Here is an 11,777-nt window from a genome sequence, read left to right on the forward strand (position 1 = left end):
GATATGCATACGGGAAATTCGTATTTATTACGGCTGAAATATCTGTACGAACAGATAAATAATCAGTTTAGTGTTGTCTCGAATTGCCATTTTGTAATAGCCCTTACCGACGAATAACAGTTAAATTGAATTGTACAACAATCTAAGTTGGTATGACGATTACGGAGAGTCTGGGGTTATATTAGATTGATAAAAATGATAATCTAATTTAGACTTCAAGGCAGACATCTGCTTCTTGTATTAATAATTCCTCAAAATGTTCGTTCCCCCATTATACGCAGGTTGACTTGGTCTACAAACCCTCCTTCCAAATGTCATCCTATTAAAATTTTCCCTTCTCTCAATTTCTTATCACTTTCTCATCTGTTTTTCTGCTGTCTGCTTACCCCGTCTTCTCCTCCCCCTCCTTCTACTTTTACTACTACTACTACTACTACTACTACTACTACTACTTCTACTTCTACTACTACTACTACTACTACTACTTCTACTACTACTACTACTATTACTTCTCCCCCTCCTCCCTCTTCTTCTCCTCATTCTCCATCCCCTGTTTCTTCTTATTCTCCTCCTCAGTCTTCTTCTTCTCCCTCAGTTTTTCTTCATCTTCTTCTTTGTCTTCTTCTTCTTCTCCTCCTCCTCATTCTTCTTCTCTTCCTCCTCTTTCTTCTTCTTATTCTTCTTCATCTTCTTCTTTTCTCCCTCTTCCTCTTCTTCTTCTTCTTTGATTACGTCAACATATCTATTGTATTTTGGGGGTTTATAGGGAATATCCCTTTTTTCACCATTGTACAATTTTTTTCGTAACTCTCTCATTTAATTATGATATTTATATTATTTCTGAAAGACTTCTTTTAAAAAGTGGAAGATGCTAGCGCCATACAAGAATTTCTTCTTGACTGTCTGGTTGGTCACATTTATAGTTATGTCTGGTTCAGTCAAACCTGACCTCCATAATCTCTATAGCCTACCTATTTTGATCTGAAAGCAAATGGCCCAATATCGATTCCCAATAATATGAGATTGAATCCAAAAGCCCGTAGAAAAGAGAATATTTTATGATACAGTCATACCAACGAAACCGACTCCAAAACCGGCCGATAATGTACCATTCAAAATAATGTAACAAAGCTTACATCGGTCACAATCGTTTTTGTTTGTCAGACTGCGATAGTGTGTCTGAGAATCTTTTAGCAACTTCCTCTTGATATTGTGCTGATCCTTTCAGCATATTTTTTATTTGAAATATTATTTTTCTTAACTGAAAATCAGGCTCAGTATATTCAAGGATATTCTGATTGAATTACATTCATCAGAACTTTGTTGAAATGAAGCTCTTTCATCTAATGATGAATATTAAAGCATTGGAAATGCTTAGTAAATGGAATCGTGCTTTCGATCACAATGACTGATGCATTGATAGTCTAAAATATATATATTTTTAATCTATTTTTATTTTCTTCAAAAGTAATTACAAAATATAACTTGAAATGAAACTGTGGCCTTCCCCTTTCTGCCACTATTTACTTGGTGAAGGATTGATCACAAAATGCATTCATTTAAAGAAAAGTTTAGTCATCCTGTCACCGATGCTGCTGATGTTGATGATGTTGATAATGGGTTTAAAAAAAAGCAGTGTAAGGGTGACGAAGGTTCTCTGATAAGCGAAGTTTTGCCAGAGTTCAATAAAAAGAAGAACTTCATATAAAGTGACTAGTTCACAAAGCTTTCGACAGAAAAAAAAACTACATCCGATGACTATTATGACTATCAAGTGTTCATAAAACGTTCGTATTAAATTAATATATTTTGCAATGAAATCTGCACACAATATATTGATTGATTTATACTGAACCAATGAAAACTTGATTGACGGTAATGACCCTATGACATACTATCATCGACAATGAAACAAATATTGACGAGATATATTCTTCATTCTCATTATATATTGGCGAGATCGTTGATGCAGCGGAGACGAGCAGACAGAAGGTACCATTGCAGCTTTGGGTTTTTAGGACTCAACCCATTGCCACCTGTTGATTTACGTAACATATTTGCCTTTCTGAAGAATATAAGAGTTGAACACAACACTGTTTTCAAATTTGGATTGACGTTGGATGACACTCTTTCTGCACCATGTTCACCGATGTTGTCATCCTCAGAATGACTATTGGTTGTTTGGCGACTGTCTTTGGGATACCTGGTAACCTGGTAATTATAGGCGTATTTACGCGTCAGGGGATCAAAAATGCCACAGATATCACCTTCATCGCCCTTGCCGTCGTCGACCTCATCGCCAGTATCATCAACGGGATGAAGATCGTCATGGTGTTTTACCACGATGAGCATCCATGGGCGTGCTTCATCGAAGTCGTTGCAGCGAGATCGGCCCTCTATGCTGGACTGTTTCTCACAATCTGGATGGCCGTGTATAGGTACCAAGCAGTGTGTAGGCCGTTCAATAAGCGAATTGGAAGGCGATCTGCTACCTTGATCGCCATTGGGTGTGCCGTAGTCGCTTTCGTGCTCCATATCCCATTCTTTTTCATCACCACCTCAGTCAAACTCGGCAGTGAGTACGGGTACGGATGCAATGTCTACGGCAACATTCCCTGGGGCCGGGATGTTTACGCCAAAACACAGGCCATTGTATTTTGTGTTTCTGCATTGGCCATTTCAGTCTTGTACGTTCGGATCTACAACTTCATACGTGCTCATCAGATAATTCGTCAGCAATTGACGATCGGATCTGCCTTCGTTGGTCGAGATCTAGCTAAAACTGTGAATGACAAGACACTGCCAACACCACCAGCGATTCCCAGCGTGTCAGCTTCTTGTGCAACTGTCGCAAGTACATCAGAACCTGATGACACCAACAGGCAGATGACGGCCCATTATTCTTTGTCATACAATAACGAACTAGGATCTAACATCTGTGACAGCCAACAAAAGCCCGTTGTGAAAACGATATCAAATGCTGAAGATGCTATCGAGTTAAGAATACTCAAGAAATCTGCGTCAAACATTAACATTAATGCAGAATCGAGAAATTACCAGACTTCCTTTCAAGAAAATGAGTCCCTACCAATACCCGCAATCTCAAATCCGAAAAGACTTTTTGCCATGAGCAAGAAGAAAAGCCAATCATTTGCGACTGGCACGAAGTCAATCAAAGACACTGGAAAAGCTCCACATCACCCTGCCAATGATAAAACGAAACCATCATCGAGCAAGCTTCAGAACACCCAATCCGACCATATGACCACTAGGGTCGTCATCATCATTACTGTCATATTCTTCATCCTCTGGCTACCTAATATCATCATCGATCAGGTTCCTTATCATCAGCTCAACAGAGTGAAAAGAGTCATCATCTACACCTTCTATCAAATCAAATATATCAGCCACATCACCAATGTGTTTGTATATTCATTCACCTACCGGCGATTTAGACAGACGTGCTGCAAAATCTTTCACAGTCAGTAGGCAGGTCCTCAAAAAGTAGCTTCTTTCATCCAAGTGATATTCATAACTAGAGAGGTTTAGAATATATTTAATGAGCTGGGTGCGAACCAAAACACCTCTTTTTATTCGGCCATTGCTGTTCTAAAGTCTGATCTTGTCCCGATTAAAAAGTGCCACATATCAAGAGTGACATTGTAAGAATTAGTACAGAATTTCAGCTTTCTGGAGATATAGATATCATTGAGGCTCAAAACAAAAAATTTTAGCAAAATTTGCAAAAGAAAATAGAGGAAGAGAATTCAGTTTTGAATAAATTTTATAAAAATATTGTATACAAAATCAAATGACCAATGTGAAAGAGTAACATTTACTCTATCTGATGGTGCAATCATATTTAATTCGACTTGAGTTTAAAGTAGGTAAATTGCAAGGAGTGGGATTCGGCCACGAGATGACTGTTCATTGATATAAATTCTTGTTTCTAAAATTAAGTCGGGATTAATGAGTAATTTGTATTATACTGTTATGTAATGATAAGACATATTTTCACATATTCAATATCATATAAATACATAATCAATACTTCTACAGGAAGTATACCAGCTCGATCCAACTTTCATAAGAAAGTATTTCTCATTGTCTCTAGTTTCTTTCCAAACATTCAGGCCACTTTACGACCACTACACAAATTGACCAGGAAAATAGTAAATTTGTATGGACTGATGAACATGATCAAGCATTTGAGAAAATTAAGGAATTCACATGCCACATTTGGTAGATTTTCCTTGTATAGTGATACTTCTAGAACAGGTTCTTATTTGACTCAAACTGTTCAAGGTAAGGAAAGAATCATTGGATTTTATTCCAAAGTCTTACCAAATGCATGCCAGAGATACAGTGTTACTGAATTAGAATTATTTGGACTCTTGATTAATGGTTGTGAATTTGATGCATTTGTTGATCATAGCTCAATAGTACAAATCATGAAATCAAAAGAAGAACATTGCACTAAACGCTTACAGAAGCTAATAATGAAATTGTCAGAGTATTCATTCAAAATTAGTTACAAGAAGGGATCAGAATTAGTTTTGGCGGACTTTCTTTCTCGCGCACCACGCGAAGATGATATAGAAATCGACAATGTAGTTCCTATGGCATATAGTCTCTTTTCAGAAGAAGACTTATTTATTTGAAAGTGATGATTCACTTAACCCTGTACAACCCGCAGAGCGAACTGTTACTAGGGCTTATGCCAAGAAGATGGGAATTTCAGTCCCAGATTTGTTTCCAAAGAAACTTTCAGATACCAGACAATGTGAACAGACCCCAATAAATTCAAGCGAAACGTCCCAGCAGACCACAAATGGCCCATTACCAATTACAAGGGATTTGCCTAGATCTCAGTCTCAGTATGACGTTCCATATGGTCAGACTGAACTGAATAGTGACCCACCTGTTCAACCTAGTACTAGTAGACAGAATATTAAATGTTCAAGTCGAACCAAGATTAGTTGACAAGAATAGAGAATCTTCTCTAGATGATAATTATAGGGATGTACCAAGTGATTTGTACACACCTCCTAGACCACTTACTACTAAAGTGAATAATGTGTAGCCGGACATGTTCCGAAACAACAAGAGGTAGACAAAATCATGGAGGTAATCAAGAGAAAGATTATCAGGGATTACAATTTGCCAATTGATATGAGAACTTTGAAGACCGAACAAGAACCATCACCATTTTATCGCATTTTATAAGCCAGTCTATGACTATTTGGCTTATGATATATTGCCAAGTGACAAGAAAGCAGCTAGAGCTGTACAAACCAAGTCAGAGCAATACATTTTGTGTGGTGGTCTTTTGTTTCGTTTATTCTTTCATGAAAATGACGTACGATTACACCTTACAACTTGCTATCCCAGAATCTTTGACAGGCACGATCATATCACAGTATCATGACAATCTTCTTAGTAACCATCAAGGAACTATGCGTACGTACTTGACTATCAGACGTAATTTCTATTTCCCAAATATGTTTGAGAGGATAAGTAATTATGTTAAAGCGTGTCTTAGATGTCAACAGTTTCGTGGTAAACCAGACAAAGTCAGACCCTTTCATACTCGAGTCCCAGACTCATACCGCCCATTTGGTAGGATTAGCTTAGGCTTCAAATCTATGCCAAATTCAATCACAGGCTACAAACATTATTTTGATGGTTGTATGTGATGAGATAACTCGATTTGTGCACATTTGAAGACTTTAGATGCAGAGACTATCTGTGAAGCTTTGATTCAGAAAGTTATATGTGTATTTGGACCACCCTCTTGCATTGTAACTGATGCAGCCGCATCATTGACAGGCAAGTTATTGACGTACTTGTTGTGTGATACACTTCAGATAGAGAAGAAGGTAATTAGCGTAGAGAATCATGGTAGCTTGCATGTTGAAAGACATATCCGTACACTTTCACTGTTCTTGAAAGTGAATTTGAACCAATTTGGAAATGATTGGGTTAGATGTATTTTAACTACATGCTATGCTTACAATTCATTATCATCAGCTCAATTAGGGAATCGCAGCCCTTACGAGTTAGTGTTTGGACGGGAACCTCCCAACTTGTTGACTTTCAATCCTATGAAAGGATTATCCCAGACCTATGAGGAATATGTAGACCATCTTAAGAAGAAATTCCAACAAATTTTTAGAACCATGCTTTCATTGCAAATGAAGCAACAAGATAGACAGAACTCAAACATTTCACAGAAGCTAAGCAAGAGCCCAATCTACTCAGTAGGACAATCAGTCTATTTGTATAAACCAAGCTCTTCTTCCCTGACAGCAAACTCCAAGAAGATTGCTGCTGAATGGTGTGGACCTTTGGTAATCCATGAGGTACTAGACAGAACTCATTATACACTAAAGAGAGAAATCTTAAGAGATATGTTTAATTACAATAGGCTTAAACCCTGCTTTGTAAGAGCATCCAATGAAAAGAAAAATATCACTCATATCCAAAAGTTGAAACAAGCACTAGGTGAAAACCAAACACAGAATGACAAAGAAAGCTCTGAAAAAGAGACAGTACAATTCATCAATGAAAATGATGAAATTTTGTCAAGGTTTGATTGTGAACAAATCATGTGCTATCAACAAGCAGAACCAATATACACTTCATCTATGATAGATAATCAAGGTATAGCTACCCCTATAGGAAACTGACACAGGAAGAGTTAAGGAAACGAATTGACTTATTGTTGACTGCCCCTACCAGTGATATTATGACTCTTCAGAGAGGACGATTAAGTCAGGACATGAAAATTCTGGTTTCATTTGACAAACCACAAGTTGATAACAAAAAACCTAGTAGACAGGTGAATTTTTGGTGGAATATAGATGTGTACCCAGATCATGAACAGTTGATTCATAGAGTTTTGTGTGATTGGATTATACCAGTAACAGGCACTCCTAGGACATGTAGGAGGATGTTGCAGAATTTGTTTATGTAATTTGATGTGTGAAATTGACAAAGGTTTAGATATCATGTCTAAGTTTTTCTCTGTTTAACATACTGTATTTAGTATGCATCAAGACATTGATAATTTGGCAGATGTGATAATTTGCTTTTAGATCATTATATATTAAAATGATTGTTTACAAGTTTAAAAGCACTTGTTGGAGAACCGTTTTGAAAATTTATGACGTAGGAAAATTTTGTCTTATATGACGTTAACTTATACGAGTAAGGTTTGGATTATACATTATTCTGTGTTTGCACTTTATATGAAATAAAATTGGTCTAGATTTGCATAGAGTATATCCAATATCTTGAGCGCCCTCGTTTATTTCCGAAATCATAAAAGTGGAATAATTTATTGATTGGATTGGAGATTATTGATATATGTTCTGATAGTACAGTGAATTTGATATTTTGTGTTTTAATGATTGTTCAATTTTATTATGTATACCTTGTTCAATTGAATATATTTTATATTGCTTATATCATGACTGATTTTGAGAACTTTTTGATCTTTTTGAATCTAAATGTATTATATTGTGTATAAGATAGTTTGTACAGTGTAAATATGTGATATAGTTTTTCAGGAATAATGCACGAGTCTGCACTCAATTGGAAGTTTTCTATAATGATTTTATAGATGCACTTGTATTTTCATTTGATGCATGGTGTGAGAGTTTTGAGAGAAAGAGGAGGTAGAAGGTAAATTAGAAAGTTTCACAAATATTATTTTGTTTTATATGAATTTTAATTGTTAACTCCATTGGACCATTATTTCAATTTTTTTTTATACAAATGTGGGAAAGCCACATTTTCTAACAAAAGGGGATACTATGTGATGATAAGACATATCTCACATATTCAATATTATATCAATACATAATCAATGCTTAATCAATACTTCTACAGGAAGTATACCAGCTCTAACTTTCATAAGAAAGTATTACTCATTATTCTTCCAGCTAAACTTCTGACGCACACACATTTTATGGGTTTCTTATTCACTACATTTCATGTTCTCCCTAAAAGGTCAACTCCTCCGATTCAGAGTAAAGTTATGACGTACAGATTGTTTTGGTCAACTGTCCAAGGTTTATTTATTTATTTATTTGTTACCTTTGTATTTTCTTATGCCTATTATTACCATTGTTATAAGCTGTTATATTTCTTCTATGCCCCCAGGAGGGGCCGTCAAAGAAATAAAAACATTGTCATTGTCACCTGTTTGGTTGTAAAGAGTCTGGACCAGACCAATATAAAAGGGGTTCACTTCTGAACCAAATCAGATTGCAGAATAGAGATAACAAATTAGTTTTACAGAATATAAAGAGATTGGAGTTTAGAGCTACATAAAAGTATACTACATCAGTTTGCAGCATTTATATTATCTTCATCTTCAGAGTATAGTCACCATCAGACTTACTCATGTATTTGTCATTATCATCAAGTAATCGTCTTTAATTAATAAATGTATATAAATATATGAACTGTACATCCTGCATCGATTCGTCTCATTTAAGTCTGGTTGAAAATAAAAGAGCATTAGATCCAACGACAACACAACAATACTTTCAAACGTTTTGACGTTTTCAATCGAAATAAGGTATCACGGCTATCATTACATTGGGTGGTTTCATTCACAGTTTAAGCTGTTGGAAACGTTCCTTTCTACCACACTTCTCAAAGTGTTCTACTCTAGGAAACACGTGTTTTGAGAACGTCGTCAAATTACTATACTTTGGTGGGCTGGTATCATCTCACCTGAAGCAAACTTCACATTGTGTCTTCCACTTTATCTCATATTCAAGTCCGTACTACCCTTTTTCTCACGGTCATTTCACCAAGAGAAAAATCTAAAATACCGCTTGTGCTAGCCAAATTAGTTTTGTGATAATATCTGTGTGATTTTGCGTATATTGTGTCAAATGTTGGGATCATGCAATAATTGAAACACTTTGAATATATTGGATGATTGTCCGTCGGATGTCTCTACACGCATAAAGTCAGTAAGTGCAGATTGGCTTATCAAGTTTTATATCAACCAACACCCGCTTCACATCTTTTCCCGTATTTCAAGAGTTATCAACACATTCTTTTCGCTATAACAGTTCAGTTTTCATCATGATTATCATATTGATCTGAATTAAAATAGTGATCATATTCATGATCTCGGATCAGAGACAGATCACCTAATTCGTCCTCATGACGGATTAAATTTCTAGTTGTTATTGTGTTTATCGTCAGAAGCATGCATCGTCACCGTCATCATCATGACAGCCACCTTTCGCAATCCTCACGGACGCTAATATTAGGGTCCCCTAACACAAAAGTTAACGCTTAATCATACACTTTATTTTTAAGATTGATTGTACATTATAGTCAATAGAATCAAACGTAGAAAACTGCTCTACAATCAATGCTAAGATTTGTGTTACAGGGGGGTTACAGGCCCTACAGATGCTTTTCGTGTGCAAAATTCTTTCCCGCGACACCCGCACCATACATGCATGTACATTACGACTGATGGCTGGAGATATTCGAAATGCAGGACCTACAATAGATTATGACATGGATAAGAAAGTGGTTTTTCAAACAAATCGAGTACATATTGAGTGAGGAAAAAGTTACTGAATTAAGGCTTAGATATAGATCATTACAGTCCATCGAATCGATATTGCATTTAATGTGGATTATTGGTGGATGACTGGCAATTGATTCCATGGGTCAGATCAACTCTCTAGCCGAACCCATTTCGCATATGAACACAGCGTATGCAATACGTTTGCATGCGGGTTTCTTTTGCTTCTTTTGTTCACTCCTTCTACACAAACGATACGCCTCTAGCACACGATGTAAAGGGTATTATGTTTTACTTTCCCCAGAAATGGGGGTTAGATTCAAATTCCGGGGGGACCACTTCCATTGATGAGTGGATACCAGGCACGACCATGGGGTTTCGAAAAGTACCCTAAACAAGGGAAGCAAGTCTTTTCCAGATTATGAAGATGCATCTTTTAACAATTATTTGGCTTGTAAAACCCTACAAGTATTGGAAATATATCCCTTTTTTCAGTATTTTAATCATCGTTTTTGACACCTTTATAACGCTACATAATTAGGCCTATATGCGTAACGTACTTGCCCACTCTTTCCCTTTTTACGCGTGGTCGCGCCTGGTATACCCACTCTTCAATGGAAGTGGGCCCCCCGGGCGGCCTCTCGAGCTCTGGGAGGAACCAAATGTGGCTTTGGAAAGTCGTCCTAAATCGGATATCGCTGTTACCATAGTAGCAACCAGAATTTTGCACACGAAACGCAGATTGAATGTTTCCGTTCCAGATGCGAAACGAAAAAAAATCTCATATCACACAATTTGCATTGCAGGACAGAGTTTTACGACCATGACGACGGGCCCAAAAGTCTCTTCCAAAATCAACTACCGTCGCAAATAAGCGTTCGCGTTCTCCAACGAAAGGTCGGGAATATCATACAATTTCTGTTGAACGTAATCAATGCGATACAGTTTGATTATACCATTAGTTCAATTATCTCAACCCAGTAACTTACAGAATAATGGGATCTCGATTCTTTCAAACGACGCGTTTTCAGGATTGCGCCACATAATTGAAATCTTACCTTAAGTGTAGCTGAAACAAAAAACGGCTGCTTTCGACTCGCCTTACAGCCACCGTAGAGCAAATGTGACTGATAAAAGTAGCTATAAGTTTAGTTATTTATTTTATTTATTTATCTATATATTTATTTAAAAAATATTTATGCAGGATAAACATGTTCAGATAATTTGGTTTTCGACATGGTCCTGTAGACATACAAAATATCTCACAAGGTACAGAAAAAATGCTTTAAAAATCTGAGAAAAAAAATCAAACATTCTTTTTTTTGTATAGGCGGCCCGTCATATACTCTACTCCAAGACAAAGCACACCGCTCACTCAGTATAAGGCCATATTATCTGTCTTTTCGCTTTCGTTTTGAAACAGCAACCTCGGAAATAACAAAATATCAACGCTTCCAGAAGTGGTCTTCAAAAAATCAGGCCGTCTGAGATCGCTGTGAGTAATTCGAAAGGGGATTACGACAGTTAGCTACAGAGCCTCCCTGCTAAACAGATTCAATTCCAAATCGTAATAACGTCATCATCGGCTGTGACTTGAAGCCGATTTGGACTTTACCAAAGGGCTTGCCGCAAAGTAAAAAAATGATTTAAGTTTTCCTAACGATATGCCAAACTTTATTAAAAATAATTTTACTTCTTGGAACTTTCATATTTGATGCATAATGCGATTTTTTTTTAAATCGCGTCGCACCGGCCGGATCGCATATGCATGTGAGCGCTATTGTGCTCTCAGAATATACCGCCCCTGAAGACAAGTCAAATGAATGATAAAACAACTATGTATATATATATTTTTTTTGTCTTATGTTACTAAGAAAAAAAAAGCGATATTGTATTGAATGGGTGTATTGAATGAATTCAATAAATAACAACTTAATAAAAAAAATAATAATGCCTTCGTGATACGGAAAGCGCTGATTTGTCGCCAATCTCGTCAGAATGGTCCATGGAGATATACTTATACTTACTTAGGGATACTTTTTTTTACCTCAGGTACCAATTTAGTGGCCCTTCTCTGTACATTTTCTAATGCATGAATATGTTTCTTCAAGTAAGGACTCCATACGGCATGTGCATACTCTAAATGTGGTCTGATCAAAGCTATATAGGAGTAAAAAGTTCCCCTTGCTAAACAAATGTTCGTCTTATCAGATTC

The 11,777-nt window shown here is 36.6% G+C and overlaps 1 pseudogene; it reads left to right on the plus strand.

Annotated features, from left to right (window-relative positions):
* The first annotated feature begins 2,139 nt into the window (after nt 1–2,139).
* On the plus strand, nt 2,140–6,976 carry LOC129272757 (uncharacterized; annotated as a pseudogene).
* Nucleotides 6,977–11,777: the final 4,801 nt, after the last annotated feature.

This window comes from Lytechinus pictus, chromosome 12 (assembly GCF_037042905.1).
Source record: "Lytechinus pictus isolate F3 Inbred chromosome 12, Lp3.0, whole genome shotgun sequence".
Lineage (NCBI taxonomy): Eukaryota > Metazoa > Echinodermata > Echinoidea > Temnopleuroida > Toxopneustidae > Lytechinus > Lytechinus pictus.